Source organism: Musca autumnalis, unplaced genomic scaffold (genome assembly GCF_047663935.1).
Source record: "Musca autumnalis isolate F117 unplaced genomic scaffold, ASM4766393v1 scaffold_1, whole genome shotgun sequence".
In the NCBI taxonomy this organism is placed as follows: Eukaryota; Metazoa; Arthropoda; class Insecta; order Diptera; family Muscidae; genus Musca; species Musca autumnalis.
The window spans coordinates 185,827,067-185,845,797 of NW_027411644.1; the positions used below are offsets into that span (position 1 = coordinate 185,827,067).

The 18,731-nt window shown below is 39.6% G+C and overlaps 1 protein-coding gene across 2 annotated transcripts in view; it reads left to right on the forward strand.

Moving 5' to 3' along the window:
• Gprk2 (G protein-coupled receptor kinase 2) overlaps positions 1 to 18,731 on the forward strand; it is a 581,675-nt gene that overhangs the window by 208,062 nt on the left and 354,882 nt on the right. For both annotated transcript variants that reach the window (XM_073959204.1, XM_073959205.1), the window contains exon 3: positions 13,687 to 13,721. The gene's annotated coding sequence lies outside the window, so the exon portion shown is untranslated. The remainder of the gene's footprint in view (positions 1 to 13,686; positions 13,722 to 18,731) is intronic.

The window sequence follows — 18,731 nt, forward strand, 5'->3', positions numbered from 1 at the left end:
GGAAAATCTTCACGAGGTTCTTAGGTAGTTGGATGTTCTTCAAACATTTCCATTTTGGAAAATCTGTATGACTATAACGTTGCTATAAATGACTGAATTTATGAGCATTTTCTTTATTTTGTATGTGATTATTTCAGAGCCCTATATACTTAGTTGCTAAGTTGGTCCTCTACAGAACATTTGTCCTATAAGCCGAACTAAGAAAAAGCTCTTTATTTGTTGCTTTACTTCTCCAGTTTGGAATACCGTGTTTATCGATCTCGTCTTCCCCGTGTTTACTCTATCGAAGCGTTGGCCCTCCAATTCTGCATGCACCACCATGCGACCCGTATTTATACGCCTCATTAGCGGGTTCATTATCGCTCATTCTTATGACATTGCCTTGAGACCGCAATCATTGTATCTCGATACGTTTAACAATGCTGATGTCGTTGTGTAGCTCATACGATGTCGAAATTCACCTTCAACGCAGATGGATCTTTCGAAGAATTCTTCTCTCAAACACACCAAGCACTGCTTTATCGGCTTGCGTAAGTACCCAGGCTTTGGAGCCAGATATTAGCACGGGTAGTATGAGTGTTTTGTAGCGTTATTATTGTTTGACGAGATATGACTTTGTTTTTAAGCTGCTTACTTACGTCAAAGGGTTTATTGGCGCCGCCGAAGTAGTTTAATTATAGAAACTAAAAATTATAGGAACCCACTTCAACAGTTGGTCCGAAATGCGTGGACGCATTGCGCGTCGATGCCACCATCAAATTGGTCTGACCGACGTTTACTGCCAGACTCGCTTTAGCAGATTCTCCTTCGAACTTCTTTTAGTTTTTACCAGGTACTTCTTTTACGGATCGGCCCATGATGTCAATGTCATCGATATAAGTCACTATTAGTGACTATTAGTATATATTTTGCCATTTTTGACACATGCCTCTCGTATATCCTTTTAAAGCAAGATGTTGGAAACATCACACATAAGGCTTTCTCATTCTCTGAAACTTCTTTTGGTACTGAATTGTTCGGAGAGGTTCTTTCCTATATTAACTGAGGAATCGTATCCGGTCCTCAGTTAAAAAAGGAAAGATCCTCTTAGAGTCATCATACAAAGCCGAATGAGTTTTGCGGTGATATAAAATTCAGACATGGCTTGAAATACCATGCCCATACAGATAGAGCTCACAGTCTTATCTGCTTTCTTGTGGACGGGGTTCTTACTGCCAAATCGTGCTAACGATAACGTACTGTCGCCTCCGGTGTTGAACAGCTCGGCTGGTAAGCCATAGGCTCCTGCTGCCTCTCTATTCTTCAGCCGGTTTATTTCCAGCTGTGTGTTGAACAGGTCACACGAAAGCCTATCTCCTTGTCTGAAACCTCTTTTGGTACTGAATTGTTCGGAGAGATTCTTTCCTATTTCAAAGCCGAATGGGCAAATTGGGACATTGATTGCAATACTTTTTGAACGTACGGGGGCTGACGGAGACTGCTCTATAATTGACACAAAAATACGGTAAGTGTCGATCTGCATCTCTTGACTTTATTCCAGGATTTGCCACAGGGTAGATAGGTATCTAGTCAATGAAGGATTTGTCAGGTCTAAAGCAGCATTGGCCCAACTGTTTCGTTGTCCATAGGCTTTAGTCTTCCGCACAATATCCTTGACACTATCTTACAAGCAATAGGGAACAGACCCATTTCCCTGTAGTTAGAGCACACAGTCTTACCTCCTTTCTTGTGGACAAGGCGCTCAGAATGCTCAGGTTCTAATCGTCGGGTACGCCGGGTTCTTACTGTCACATCGGGCTAACTAGCTGATGCATACACTCTATCGCCTTTGAACAGCTCGGATGGTAAACCATCGGCTCCTGCTTCCTTATTATTCTTCAGCCGGTTTACTGCCGTCTTTACCTCATCTTGGTTAGGCGGTTACATACAATATCATATCCGACCTATTGCTTTGTAAGTGGTCAATAAGGGTTCTTTGTCAGCAACCCAAGTGCTACCGCCCAGCGGAATGAGGACCTTGTTCCTACTTCTGAACTTATTGCAAATAGCTGTGGCTTGTTACAACCAACATTTTGGAATAATTTGTTGTCGGAATCAATGCACCATCGACCAATATGTTCAGTGGGAGCCTCATTTCAGCTGTCCATCTGTGAATTTCAGAAAGGTGGAGTTTAAACAGTTTCGAAGATATCACCCCGCTTGTGGATCTCCATGTTTCACTATACGGGTTTTGGACTTCTGTTTTCTGAATTCCACAAACAACTGGCGGTCGCATATATAGTCGATTATTCAACGTTTCAAACTTGGCCTGAGGGTTGTCTGTCCTCAACCAGCGTGGAGTTTTTGACAGTATCCAAAGCGCCACCATCACTGTTCTATCACACAGCTCTGGTTGAGTCCCCGACTAATATGTACCCGTTTTCCACACTTCGGGAACGATGAGGGTGGCTAGTCACAGGTTGAGAAATTTGGTGAGATACTCAACTCCCGACTCATCCAGCTGTTCAGTATTGCCATGGAGTTTCTAATAGGGCCAATGCTATGTAATTATCCTTATTGCAGGGTTTATCTCAAAAGCAGTAAATATCACGACATCGGCAATATTTTTTAAAGATTTTATTAGCGCAGGGGATAGCTATCTCGATAAGCTTTCCAATGGTGCCCATGTTGTCCGGGAGAATTTTCCTCAAAGGATCTGTGGTCAAAATAATTATCCTTTTATTGCAGGGTTTATCCCAGAACAGTAAATATCGCGACATCGGAAAATATTTTTAAAGATTTTATTAGCGCAGGGGATAGCAATCTCGATAAGCTTTCCAATGGTCCCCATGTTGTCCCGGCAGAATTTTCCTTAAAGGATCTGTGGTCAAAATAATTATCCTTATTGCACGGTTTATCCAAAAAACAGTAAATATCGCGTCATCGCGCAATATTTTTTAAAGATTTTATTGGCGCAGGGGATAGCTATCCCGATAAGCTTTCCAATGGTATCCATGTTTTCCCTGCAGAATTTTCCGAAATTCCGATAAAAAGATATTTTTTAACAAAGAAGACCATTTTTGAATAACTCTGTTAACATTAACAGTGCTCTGCTAACATGCTGTTAGCAAAAGCGTTAACAGAGCGCTTTGTGTCCCCGCTAGAGTGATTTGTGTCTTCGCTAGATTGATTTGTGTCTTCGCTAGATTGATTTGTGTCTTCGCTAATTAAATACGACATCCAATGCTGTGGATGATTTAGTGTTCCTGATGACAATCGCAACACCATCCATGGTCAATTATGGTGGTTCATCCTCGGCAGTAAGAGATCTAATGCGACGTAGTACTCTTCTCTTCGTCCTCTCACTCTCGGGTGCTCGACAAACTGTTGATTGAAATAACTTGCGCACCTTCTCGGATTAGGCAGCATAATATCGCCAAACGTGACTGAGGTCCTATCTTCCTTCATTCTAGACTTCGAAAGTGACTTAACCGTTGCCACAATTCGCTTATTCCGGCTCAAATGTTGCAACTCTTCAGATGATTTAACCACTTGTTCCGCTTATGCTCACTGACCAACCTGTTAACTTGCAATTTTAACTTACTGGAGTTGGCACGACGAAGCTCATCACACTCATTTCTTAATCTGGTTGCCTCTGCTGAGAAGTTTGCTATCACTTCGGCTTTTCAACCAGTAGGTATATGGCGAGCGGCTGCAGCAGTGATGATGTCTCGGAACGTCCTTTCTGCTACCCGAGCATCAGAAGGGTTGGGCAGATCTCTGAAGCGGCGATTGGTGAACTCTCTCAAACTAGGCCAATCAGTTTTCTCATGATTGACGAAAGTGCTGCGTTCAGAGGTGATGAAATCATGCGATTTGCTGATGGAGATAATTATGAGGAGATGGTCTGATCCAAGAGAAATGACGGGTTGCCAAGTGACGTCATTTGTCAGACCCAGTGACACGATGCCTGGCGAACTGTGACACTCTCTGCTAATTTTGGTAGAGCCGTCCACATTGACCGTGCAAAATGTAGAACTATCAATATGCTCAGCTAGCACTATATCCATCTGGTCGTTTCCTAGTACCGAATGCCACAGCTCATGATGAGAATTAAAGACCCAAAAGACCGGATGGTTGTGACCCTCCAAAAGCAGTTCCCTTCCTGACTGCGTTGAGCAGACTGGTGCAAAATGAAAGCTAATCCCCCACCTCCACTTCTGATTCGAACCTTCCTCAGTACATTGCAACCATCACAATGCTGTAGGCTGCAGTTGTTGTTGAGTTTGGTTTCCTGCACCGCCGCGACCCTGATATTCGTCTGAAACATTATACATTTTCAGTGATTGGAACAACAACGCCTGATGTTAAATGCTGAGTGTGTGGCTGCTATTGGAGGGACTGCGGGAGAGTCGCGATATCTGACGATGACTCACTGGGGCTGTGTTTGCGCAGCATGCAGCAACACAGTCCTTTGCATGGACAAGTCCAGAAAAATCCCTTAGATGCACCCACATCCGACATCTGTAGTATCTCACCGAAGCTTGGATTTGGGTGAATATGCGGATGAGATAAACACGGGTGTGGTTTGGTCAATGTCAATCCCGTATCGAAGACTTCGCTGCGAAGGTCTATGAGCCTCATTCCATTATCAGATGTTTCACTGTGGAGACTGAATTTCCCGACTGTTTGGCCAAAGATATTCTCCTTTCCAATTTTGGCATTAAAATCGCCTAAAATAATTTTAATGTCATGGGCAGGACAACTTCATACGTTTTTTCTAAGCGCTCGTAAAATATATTTTTGGTCTGTTCGTCCTTGTCTTCAGTGGGATCATGAGAGCAAATAAAACTAATGTTGAAAAAATTAACTTTGATCTGCAATGTATCACGTCTTTCATTAACCGCGGTGAAGCAAAACTCAAACTCATGTTTTGTGTGTCATGGCAGCTACAATATAGTGCGTCAACTTTAGGCGTCTTTCCCAATCCATTGTATTTCCTGTATGCCCTCTTGCTTTTCAGCTACTTTTGCTAATGCCTAAATTGCACCTTCTCTATAAAGAGTACGAACCTTCCAGGTGCAGATTCGCAAATCATGGTTGTTAAAACGTTTCCGGGGTCTTAAACTTTAGACGGGTTTGTTTTTCTTAGTTTTTAATAGTATGATGTTTTTAGGAGGGGTGGGTTACTAACACAACGCCCAATTTAAGTTTTTAACGTTCTTATGGCCGGATGTTAAAGGCAGCTCCCCAGGTGACACCACGGGGAGGTCAGGGTCCACTTAGATGAAAGATGAACCAAGATAAGTCGTGGGCTTTGTCATGTTAAAGCCGGTCGTGGTCGTTACACACCCCCTTCATCACCTTCATACACCATATATTTTTCGAAAAACAAATGGATCTCTTTGTTTGTTTTTATGCTACACCTGAAAGTATCCACCACACATTATATCTATGATATTATTATGTGTAGTGCATACTTTTAGGTGCTTCAGATTGTCCGATTCCACAACAGGTGTCTCAAAATATTTTTGTCGTTTTTCTTTGAAAACATATTCTCTAAACATAAGAATATATTTTAAATTTACAAAAAAAAAAAAAAAAAAAAAAAATAATCCTTCCATAAAATTCAAATATACATCATCATAGCAATTTATAGAGCATCACTAGTCAAATCTATGAACGTTCAAGAGTTTTCATTCATTGATAACATATAACAGTGAGAGCAATCTCGAAATATACCCACCCGCATACCCGCATGGATATGACAACCGTATACAACATGAACTAAACTCAAATACGAAAAGTCCTTAACAATGTCTACTATGCATACATACAAGTGCTTCAAGTGAAAGATAGATGCAGAGAGGAAGAAGAGGAGAATAAGTCCTTAATATTGTGTGTCTCAAAAGCTTTAAAGTTTTCACAAAATTTATCAGAGTAAATATGGCTGCTGGTCGGTCGTTTCTATTGTGGTGGCCAACAATTTTCTAACTTGCATCCGATGTTCGTATTTATGTTGAAGAACACACACACGCACATATATACAATGCAGGTTCAAGTACTAGAAATGGTCTTCTCTGCTTATAACGCCCCCCAAAAACCCAATCTAAGGCCAGACCAAACAAGCCAACTGAATAACCAACATCATAAGGCAATGTCAAAGGATAAAAAGTTTAATAATAATTTAAAGAGCATTTCTGTGTATGTATTTATGCATGTTCTTATGGGTGTGCGTATGTGTGCATTTTCATGTTATGTTGTTAGATTTACTCTACGTCTTCTTTATAGCCAGCCATCCGGCTATCATGTATAGCAACCTGCTGGCTGTGCATATCCATGTAGGAGGATATTTGTGTGATATACATATCATACTTTCATTTCTTATTAAAGAGGATTTTCTCCATTTTTATGAAAATACAATAGCAACAAATTTAGTAGAGCAAGGACAATTTATTATCATTATCATGTTGGGCTATATGCAAATTGCAATTAACAACAAGTAAAAAAAGCGTTAAGTTCGGTCGGGCCGAACTTTTTATACCCTCCACCACAAATTTCAGCCATTTCGGTGGATTAATTTGGCCACAACCTTCAAACTACCGAAATTCGGAAGGTACCGTTCTATGGGGGCTATATGATGGCGTGGACCAATACCTACAAATTTCTGGGGAAAAGTTTTATACGCCTAAAGAATACTAAATACCAAATTTCAGCCATCTCGGTGTGATAATGAGGCTAAAACGTTCAAAATATCGAAAATCGGGAGATATTGTATTATGGGGGCTATATCAACACGTGGACCTATATAAACATTTTATGGTAGAAATGTTTCTTAGCCTCTGGAAACACAAAATACAAAGTTTCAACCGATTCTTTGTTCAAATGGGTCTAATACATTCAAAATATATTAAAATGACGCGTACTTTATAAGGGGCCTTATGTGGGGGCTATACCAAAACGTGGACCTATATAACCCAACTTTGGTAGGAATGTTTTCTGGCCTCTGAAGACCCAAAATACCAAATTACAACCAATTCTGTGGTCAAATGGGTCTAATACATTCAAAATATATTAAAATGACGCGTACTTTATATGGGGCCTTATATGGGGGCTATACCAAAACGTGGACCTATATAACCCAACTTTGGTAGGAATATTTTTTGGCCTCTGGAGACACAAAATACCAAATTACAACCAATTCGGTGGTAAAATGGGTCAAATATCTTAAAAATTCCTTAAAACGACGACGCGTCACGCGTCATTTTGTATGGGGGCTATACGAAAGCGTGGACCTACATAGCCCGCTTTCAATACCAAAAGTCCTACGTAAATATAACATATTTTCCCAAAATTTCATCAACCTACGTCAATCCGTTCGGACGCTAGAGTGATTTCCACAGACGGACAGACGGACAGACGGACGGACATGGCTATATCGATGTAGAATTGCACGCTGATCAAGAATATATATACTTTGTGGGGTCTCCAATGATTATTTCGAGTAGTTACAAACGTAGTGACAAACTTAATATACCCCCATCCTATGGTGGAGGGTATAACAATCAAAGGACATAGAAAACGAATACAGATGGAATATCAAAAGGTTTCGTTTTAAAAGAGATTGGTTTAATAATTTTAAATCTAAAAAAATGTGAGGAACATGTTCTCAAAGGACTGAGTTTTGAAGGTCTGATGCGGTTTTGCGGGTCGTTCACAATGCTCATTATGAGTTGTGGCATTCGGTCCTAGGTAATACTTGTCTTGACAACCCACCCACCCCCACCCCGTCCCCGTCGTCGTTACCGGTAACAAATTACCCAAGTTAAAACTAAGAACCATGGAAAAGCTGTCTCTGACACGGGTTCAGAGAATTTACAAATCACAGCTTCAGAGAGCTTCGGGACGTCATCACAGCTGCTGCCAATTGCCAAATACCTGCTGAAGTGAGACCAACCCGACGTTTCTCTTTGGCAAGACCATCCAATACCCTGGGAGTGACGGGGCGAAGAGAAGATTATTACGTCGCATCAGATCTCTTCCTGCCGATTATGAACCACCGCAGTTTGCCATGGATGATGTTGCGAATGTCATCAAGAACGCTAAACCATCCAAAGCGTTGGGCCCTGATGGAATCTCCATGGTAATGCTGAAACAGCTGGATAAGCCGGGAGTAGAGTATTTCACCAAAGTTCTCAACCTGTCGCTAGCTACCAACATCGTTCCCGAAGTTTGGGAAATGCGCAAATGGTTGGTCCCGCTACTGAAGCTAGACAAGGATGCCAGTAAAGATGTATCGTACAGGCTTTACTTCTCCAAAGCGCCAGAAATAGCTACCCAGTTTTCCTTCATTGATATGGCTTCCGTAAGCAGCACAGCACAACAACAGCGATCTCCACACATATTAGTTGAGAACTCCGCCAGAGCGGGGCGATAGAACGGGTAACTTCCCTGATGTCATTAGGATGAACTCCTATGAACCTTTTCGCACGCGAGGAATATGCAAATATCGGCCACTAAATTACGGCCACTCTGTTCACCACATGGATTGCAAAGGTCAGCTCTGAGTTGAATGCCAAGGGTAGCGAAATTCCGACCACCAACTACCCCAAGATTTTTAGGGTCCCATTCGCTCGACTGCACCATCGTCTAAATTCTTATAGAGCAAGGATCGATACCCTCGTACAAAACATCTGCCGTGCCAAACCAGCTAACTCCAGTAGATCTGTAGTTACATCGAAATAATGGTTTTAGACCCCAAGTATGTTTCGACGAAATCCGTTTCAGACAATTTGGAGTCGATTTAGCATTGTCCTTCCGTCTGTCTGGCTGGTGCGCACGACAACTCTCAAACGGATGAACCGATTTGGTCTAAAATTTGGCTTTCGTAATATTTTGGCCAAACTTAGTTTAAGTTCGATGTTGGATTATATCGGTTCACTCCTTCCGGTCCCTCCCCCACAAAAGTTCGAAAATGTTCGGAAAATCTTTGAGCGCCATAACTCTTGAAGGGAGGAACAGATTTGATCCAAACTTTGCACATCGTGAAATTTCTACCGGTCCACTCCTTCGGGTACCTCCCACACAAAATTTCGGATAAGTTCAGGTTAGGACCTGCTCTCGAATCACATTGATTTTTGTTGCAACAACTTGTATTCACTGCTCCCCATACGACGGTACAAGTATCATCAGGGGCATACTTCCTGAGAAAATGGCCTGAACGGTGCAAAAAAAAAACCCTATGACACGGTGTGTAGTTGTTGGAGCGCAAGGTAATTCTCGAACGGATCAAGTTGAGTGGGAGTGACCGATTTGGTCCATACTTTACAAATATATACATATATTATATTTTTCCACTACTTCGGGTACCTATCACATCACACAAAATTACGGATTACTTCACTTTAAGACCTGCTCTCGAATCACTTTGATTTTTGTTGAAGCAACTTGCAATTAAGACGGTAAGAGTTTTTTTTTCAGGGGGCAAGTCCATACTTCTTGAGAAAACAGCCCGAAAAATGTAAAAAACTCTCAAACTGATACACCGATTTGGTCCGAAATTTGGCCTTCCTAATATTTTGTCATAGTTTTAGTTCGAAGATAGGCATGACCGGTCCACAACTTTCGGTACTTCCCCCGAATATTCAAAAAAAGGTCACTTAAATGGTATGCACGATATCTCTTGAAGAGATTTGGTCCATACTTTGGATCTCCTAATATTTTGTCCATATTTAGTTTAACTTCTAAAATGGAGGTACCTTAGTGTACCTCACACACAAAAAAATTTCAACATTTGTGTCTTAGTGCAGTTTAACGTCTGCTCGAAGATCTTTTGGAAATGCATACCGATGCGGTGCGTTTTGGTCCTGTTTATAGCGATATTATGTTTTCCGTGTGCAAGTCCATGCTTCCTGGTGTACTGAACGACAAGTTATACGATGACTCACTGAAATGGCGGGATATCTATCGAATAAATATAACTCCCTAAATAAGATTCACTTCCACTTTCACTAATGGACTATGTCGGTCCATTTCTTTAAGTACCTCCTCAGCTACACCCATATTTTCGTTGGCATGTTCAAAAAAGGCCACAAAATACTGAAAAGACTCTAAATACATTCCATGTGACCGTAGATGAAAGTTTCAATTCACATATGCTGAGAAATTTGAATTCACAGAACATTGGTGCGTATGATTGTTGTCGCTAACTATTCGACACATGGTCTTTTTCATTTTTATTAATAAGTAGAGTTGCGTCGTTCATGAACGAACCGGCTCAAAGGAACGATTCCGTGAAAAGAACGATCGGATCCGTATCCAGCTCATTCTTTTATATCGTTCATTTAGATCCCCGATGGACGAGTCATTGCTGCTTACAAAATTATCAGCATTGGTTTTGCAGTCAAACTCTAAACAAACGCTGCGTTAGCGCAAGCAGCACAAATTTCCACACAAAACAAACAATGATTCAGAGAGCCACTCTCGCTCAGTAACTCACCTCATTCAGTAGCACATCTCGGTCATATCTTCCATTTGCATCATTCGTTCATCTGGTTCTTTCATATCAAAACCACCACCACTAGGTTCAGAAACAAAACCACCCCCATTAGCACACAAACAAGCAAGTAACACAACAGTTGTGTCATTCGTTACCGAACATTATCAAAAGAACGATTCGGTGAAAAGAACGACGGAGTCATATGCAGCAGAGAACGAACGACTTCAAAAGAAAATAATACATTCAAATGTATTGTTGAACGAAAAAGAGCCAACGAACGAAGTAAACGACCCGGATCTTTTTGGTGAACGGAATGAAAAAGATCGATATGCTCAATGAACGAGATTGCCCAACACTATTAATAAGTAGTAGAAAAATAGTTGTATACGTTGCAAACTTCAGGTATCATGTGATCATTTATTTTGTTTTTTGCCTTTTAAGCGTCAAAAAGGCATTTTCGGAACTTAACTTTTTCTCTTAAAAGGGACTGGGCACTTTCGGTACTTTAGGACTAATTCTAGGCTTGTGCGTGTTGTTCCAAGCATTCGTCTTCATTTGAATTGCTCTCGTATTATCTGGACATCTCCTGTGAAGATATTTTCAATGTTGAGCCATATTTTGTCTTCTTTTAAATAAACATTTTAATTCACAGAACATTGGTGCGTATGATATTTTTTTAATTTTTGTTAATAAATATTGGAAAATAGTAGTCGTTTTTGACCAAATGCCAAAAAGGCATTGTTGGTTGGATGACTTTTTAAACGATATTGATTTTCTATCAATAAACTCAGCCTTTTCTCTCAAAAGGGACTGGACACTTTAGGTACTGGTTCTAGGTAGCCTCATGGGTGTTGTCAATTGATTAACAAGCCTTCGTCTTCGTTTGGATTGTTTGCCTACTATCTAAACAGCTGGATTGAATATATTTTAAATTAACGATATTTTAAACCGTTTTCGTAAACATTTTAATTCACTGAACATTGGTGGGTATGACTATTGTCGTTAAGCATTCGGCACATTGTCTGTTTTGAATTTTATTATTAATGGTGCGAAATAGTTGTATAAGGTACAAAATTCATGTATCATTTTATAATTTATTTCGTTTTTGACCTTAAAGCGTCAAAAAGGCATATTCGGTTGGATGACTTTCTAAACGATATTGATTTTCAAGTATATCTACCACAGTATAAACTCAACCTTTTCTGTAAATAGGCTGGATACTTCAGGTACTGTTCTAGGTAAGCTCGTGGGTGTTGTCAATAGTCTAACAAGCTTTCGTCTTCGTTGGAATTGTTCGGGTGTTATCTAGACAGTTGCATGGAAGATATTTAAAATGTTAAGCCATATTTTGAGCTGCTTTTCACGAAAATTGGAATGCACAGAACATTGGTGCGTATGAGTATTGTCGAAAAGTATACGGCTCAACGATCTTTTTAAATTGTATTAATAAATAGTATAAAATATTTGTATATGTTGCAAACTTGAGATATCATGTGATCATTTAATTCCTTTTTGACCCTTAAGTGTCAAAAAAGGCATTGTTGGTTGGATATTTTGTTTTCAAGTATAGCTACCACTGCCTAAACTCAACCTTTTCTTTAGATAGTGGTTCTAGGTAAGCTCGTGGGTGTTGTCAGTAGACTAAGAAGCCTTCGTCTTCGGTTGGATTGCTCGGGTGATTTCCAAACAGCTCCATTGAATATATTTAAAATGTTGAGCTTATAATATACTGCTTTTCATGAAAATTGTTGCTACATGTTTTTTTTTTTTTTAATTTTTATTATTATTGGAGGAATTTCTAAACGTCACATAATTTTATGAGTATGTATACAGCTGCATTGAATATATTTAAAACGTTAGGCCATATTTTGAGCCACTTCTAATGAAAATTGGAATTCACAGAACATTGATGGTTATGACTATTGCCGTTGCTTATGACTATTGCCTCACGATCTTTTACATTTTATTAATAAATAGTAGAAAATAATTTTATAAGTTGCAAACCTTAATTATCATGTGATCATTTATTTGGGTTTTGACCTTAAAGCGTAAAAAAGGCATTTTCGAATGGAGGATTTTCAAAATGATATTGATTTTCAATCAATGGACTCAGCCTTTTGTTTGTAGAATGACTGGACACTTTAGATACTGATTCCAGACAGACTCGTGGGCGCTGTTCCAAACCTTCGTTTTCGTTTGGATTGCTTGGGTGTTATCTAGACAGCTCCAGTGTAGAGTTGTGCCAATTGAACAGTATTGAACGACCTAGTTCACCATCTAGTTCAATGGACACCGGTCGTTTGTATGAACAAACTGCGTATACGTAATACCACACGTTAGTTTGTATGACGTTACCCATACGTTTTTGAACAAGGACAGTGAACTAGGTCGTTCAATTGCCCAAGATATTTTCAAGGTTTTTTTTGGCAATTTTTTTATGAAGATGGGAATTCACTGCATATTGGTGCGTATGATTGTTGTCGCTAAGTATTCGGCACAGGATCTCTAATTGTAAGGAGTTGTATAAGTTGCAAACTTCAAGTATCATGTAATCACTTATTTTGTTTTTGAATTTTTGGCATTTTTGGTTGGAGAAATTTCTAAACGTCACATCATTTGATGAGTATATAACAAAACCCGTGATATCATTAAGAACAATACTCAAGCATATAAAATAAGGACTTGATGAGGAGATTATTTGTTGGATAGCGTTTTTTGTCTAATCCAATATTTTGATGAGTTGGAAATATTTGAATATACAAGCAAGACGTCTCTGAGTATATACTCTGAATTCTTCGCCTTCTTGTTCTTTTTCTTCTAATTTAATCTTTAATACTTCTTCTTCTTCTTATTTTTGTCTCACAATACAATTTGATTGATTGACGTTTATTTTCTTCTTCTTCTTGTTGATGTGTGCAATTTGTATTCTTCTAATGGAATGCCATTAAGAAATATGTCAATCCATTTATAATTAGCATTTCATCAGATATGTATCAGCCGACTGGCTGCTAACATCCAATCAGCTAAGCTTGTGATGATTGACACAGTCGCTCAGCAGAGCTTTAAAATATTTAAACAAGTCTGGTAGCTTTTTTTAAATGTAAACGAATTTTTGTAAACATTTCATTTATCAAATTACATTTAAGTAACATTTTACGAGTGACATTTTTTGAGATTAATTGTTTTGGTGTTTTATTTATTTTTTTCAGCGCAAGTTTAAATTTATCTACAGAACACATTAGAGGTAAGTGTTGAGAATAATTGTATATTTTTTCCTTTTTCATAAATTTGTCTATGGGTTTGTATGGTTAAAACTTAGTTTCAAAAATATCCTAGACGGATTACAGAGATTTTCCAAAAATATTTTTTTTTGGTATTTTCAACAAATGTCGATTTCAAACTTTTATAACTGAAACAAATACAAACCATTAATGAATCAATATCGTTTTCGTAGAATTCATTCACCATCATATATCATTTTTATATTTGTTGTTTTTATTGGATCCATTATAAATCCTCTTATAATAATGATGATGGTGATACCATATTGAACTAATGCATTTGTGGACCATCGAATGGAGGGATGGACGGACGGACGGACGGACGTCCTTGGGACATGAACTCTCTTTCTTTCATCGAATGTGAAAATTCGCACACACACACATACATACGTATATACAAAAATAATGATTTATTATTTTCAATCTAAATTTGTTGCAATTTTGTTGTTGTCGTTGTTCATTATCCTCTTAAGAATAGAATTGTGGTAATATTTTGTTGTTGTTGTCTTTGCAGAAAATTAATTTGAATGGGTTTCGACATTTCCACATAAAAAAAGTTATCCAATTATTTAAAATAAGTTTGTGTACACATGAAAAGTTGTGTACACATTAGGGTGATGACTTTTCGACTTTTTCTCAAACCATTTTTCATGAAAATAACGCTTATTCGATTTAAATATTGAACAATGTCAATCATTATGCGAAGAAGAGAATCATAAACTCTGAAGACGAACACCTTGAAAGCTTTGATTACCAGACGATGGACCACAATAACGAATCTTAAGATATTAAGTTGGCTGAGTTCAACTTGAAAGATGGTAAAGCTAAAATAATGGAAGGAAGACTACAGAATGTGTTAAGGCCTGCGTACATAAGCTGCTTTGCCTGATTGCCTTGCTTTGCTGCTTCAATAAAAAAATAAAAGAACAAAGAAGGCCGACCCAATTTCCAACTGATGGCAACCCAGTTCGAAATTTCGTCTTTATTCTATTATTTTTATTACGTCAGAAATGAAGCAGGTAAGCAAGGCAATCAGGCAAAGCAGCTTATGTACGCAGGCCTTTAGACATGTTTAACCTTGATTGTTGCCGATACAACAAGCGTGACTATAGGCAAAAAGACATCATCTGGATGTTAGCCCACATCCATGTTCTGCATCATCTGCTTGATCGCGTTGTTCGTGTTGTGATGGAAGACGACATGGGTCGACCAAAACACCAAACATCGCGCACTTCTTTGTGCGGTGAATTTTAAGAGCTCCTCTCGGATCGTTTTGAATTTTTTCAGTAAGTTGTCCTCTCGGTTCCCTTTACGACGGTACAATTTTTTTTCTTCCGCAAGTCCATACTTCCTGAGATATTGGACTAGGTTAGGTTAGGTTGAGAAGAGGGGTGATTCAAGATCACCACATGTCCCTAAAAAGAAAGGGCATACACTTAAGCCAGAATAGGCCTGTTGTGCGCTCTAATTTTATATGTCCTGGAAGTTGTTGTTGTTAGTTTAGGAGTTCCGTCCCATTGACGTAGTCCCTCAAGTTTTTGAACCCGATGTCCTTGATATGGTCGAGTCCTGTAATTATGTCGTTTCCCATTAGTTGAGTTATCAAGTTTGTGAATGCCTGGCAGTGGCAGAGATAGTGTTCCAACATTTCGTTGTTCTCGCCACATGCCCTGCATTCACTATTCTCTGCACAGCCTATCCTGTGCAGATGCGCTTGTAGTCCTAGATGCCCTTTGAGGACACTGATCAGTCTACTGATATCCTTTTTACTCATCACTAGGAGGTCACTTGTTTTGTCCTGGTCTGGGTTTCCCCATAGGATTTTTGTACTTTTTCCCTTTTCCTGGTTATTCCATAGGGATACATGAGCATTCTTTGCCCAAGCTGTCAGTTCTATACGCGTCGCCTTTAAAGGTTTGGCATTGTCTAGACTTACTGTAGGTAGCTCCCTGGCTTATTTTGCTAAGGAGTTTGCTACTTCGTTTCCCGTAATCTCTATGTGTCCTGGTACCATATAATGTTTACCGAGCCATAATGGCAATAGTCGTTAATTGAATTTTTACACTCTAAGCCAGTTTTCGATATTGTTGCCTTACTTGTTATAGCTCTAATTGCTGCTTTACTATCCGTAAGGATGTTAACTGTGAGTGGCCTTGTATTTGTTTTAAACCAGTTCAGACATTCTGTGATCGCTCGGATTTCGGCCTGGAGGATCGTGTTATGATCCGGCAGACGAAGGGAGATCCTCGTTTCCGTGTCTACGATATAAAGACCCTGTCCCGTTCTCCCCCCTAACACAGCCCCGTCCGTAAACCCGCAGCTTCCAGCGGGATCCATCGATCCACATATCTCTGTCCGGTATTAGAACTTCAAACGGAGCTACTTCACTTGATTCTGGTATCCGGTCCGATACTATTTGATTTATAGATTCACCCCTTGTAGATTTGGATTCTTTCCCCTTAGAAGTATTAAAACGTCGTCTACATAACAGACTGGTTCAAATCCTTCCTTGGTTAAGGACCTTAGTAGACTATTTATGGTAGTGATCCACAGAAGCGGCGATAAAATCCCCCCCTGTGGCGTTCCCTGCCCTACTTTGTCTCTTCTTGTTACGTCATGTAGCGCGCAGCTTATCCATCTGTTCCTTAGCATGTCGTCTATCCAGTTCCTCAGCGTTCTGTCTACACGAAATTCGTCTAAGGAGTGGATCAGCGTTTCCGTGCTGACGTTGTTGAAAGCACCTTCTATGTCGATGCAAACTGCGAATGTGTACATCTTCAATTCGAAGGTCCTCTCTATGTGGTGTACTACCTCATGTAATGCGGTTTCCACTGATCTACCTTTCATGTTCATGCATGTTGTTTATATTTCAACATGTCGTTGGGGATTTTGCTCTTGATCATGGTATCGACTGTCCGTTCCATTGTCTTGAGTAAAAAAGATGTTAAACTTATCGGGCGATAAGATTTTGGTACTGCGTAACTTGCCTTATCTGGTTTGGGTATAAAAATCACCCCTGCCTCCTGCCAGGCTATGGGAGTATACGCAAATTTTAAGTACGCGTTGAAAATTCTGACCAGCTTGGACGAAGTAAGGCCGGGAAGATCTGGTCATTTTCCGTCAAAAGCACTGTTTGGGCCGCAGTGCTTGAAGGGAAGTGTGTTCTCATCAGAAGGTCTATGGTTTCCTCGCTTGTTTCCATCTTCCTTCCCATTTCATCAACCATTAGCTCGGCTTGTGTATGGGTTTTGGATAGAAACTTTTTAATTTTTGATACGGCGTTTACGCTATCCACCTGTACGCAGAAAAGTTTCAAGGAGTTGCGTTTGGCATTCCTTGTCAGTTTGTTGTATTCTTTTAGTTTTGATTTGTAGTTGTCCCAGAATGCAGGTAATTTTTTTCGTTTTGCCCTATTGTAAAGTCTACGGAGATATTGGACTAAAAACTCTAAGAAACCCTGACGGCACCAAACCAAAATGGCAAATCGGCAAGATAATTCTCACAGGGAGTTTCTGATTGGTGCAGACTTTGCACCTCGTATTATTCCTTCCAGATTTAGATCGGGTTCGAATATGGACTATATCGGTCCACTCCTTCGGGTAAAATGAAGTTTGAGAGCCATTTCAGTATGTGACGGCAGGGTTTTGGATCTTTTGGCCCATTATCTCAGGAAGTATTGACCTACTCCGGAAAAAACGAAATGGGGCCGCTAGAACAACATACTGAAAAAAGAATGAAAACGTGATAACTGACTATTTGATGTCTGAAATTGAATATGGTAATTTCGGCGACATTTGATTTCAACAAAACGGCGCCACTTCTCACACATCGCATCAATCAATGGATATATTGAAATAATACGTCGGTGAGCACGTTTTGGACTAGACGATTGGTCACCAAGATCGTCTCACATCACTGCGTTAGACTCTTTCCAGTGAGAATATGTAATGTCACAATTGTATGCTGATAAAGCTGCTTCGCCCGTTTCCAGTCCAAAAGCATAAACGAGTCATTTAAAATTGGACTCAACGGTTGGACCGTCGGAGACGTAGCCTCGGCCAATATTTGTTTGACATAATCTGCAGAAAATAAATGTAATCGATTGTTCTCTCAAATGATAATAAACATTCCCCATTAAATTAGATTTTTCTGTTTTTTTTTTCTTTGAAGAAAGTAGGAACCTCTAAACGGATCACCCTTTATTTACCGAAATGTGTATACTAGACTAGAAGAAAATCAATGTCGAAGTTTTTTATGCTGCACCGCCCAATTTTTGACCACAATCGGAGTATGTTAACACGGGCCACTGGGTCTTCAAAGTTTCCATAGTAATTTGTAGGGGACCAAAGGTGAATTTTCACAAAATTGCTCTAAAGGCCGCACGATAACTCTCGAACGGATCGACTGATTTTGTTCAAATTTGATATTTTGTCCAAACTTACGTATGTTCCACAACCTGCAGGAATCTACTATAATAATAATTGTTCCACAAACATCCCAGGCGGGACAAGAGAGACTTCTCTCATATCAATGAGTTCACCCCGATTCGTATGGGACCTACTGTTTATCGAGTCTCAATGAAATACTCAGGAAATATCGCCATACCATTACAGTACGTTGGACCAAGCATCTACTATTTTCGAAATTTTTAAAATTGTTTTCCTTATATAAATTTTAAAAATAGTAGATTCTTCCAGGTTCTGAAACTGAGAATTAGATTAAGTCCGAAGATAGGCCATATCGGTCCCCTTCGGTAACTCCCCCGCAAAAGTTTAAAAATATTCGCTAAAATGGTGCATACGATAACTCTCGAAGGGAGTTACCGAATTGGTTATAAATTTGCATATGGTATATTACTTCCAAGCATAGATCGGGTACGAATCGGTCTATTCCTTCCGGTACTCCTCACACAAAATTCGGAAAACGTCAAGTTTAAGAGCTCCTCTCGAATCGCTTTGAAATTTTTTAACTGG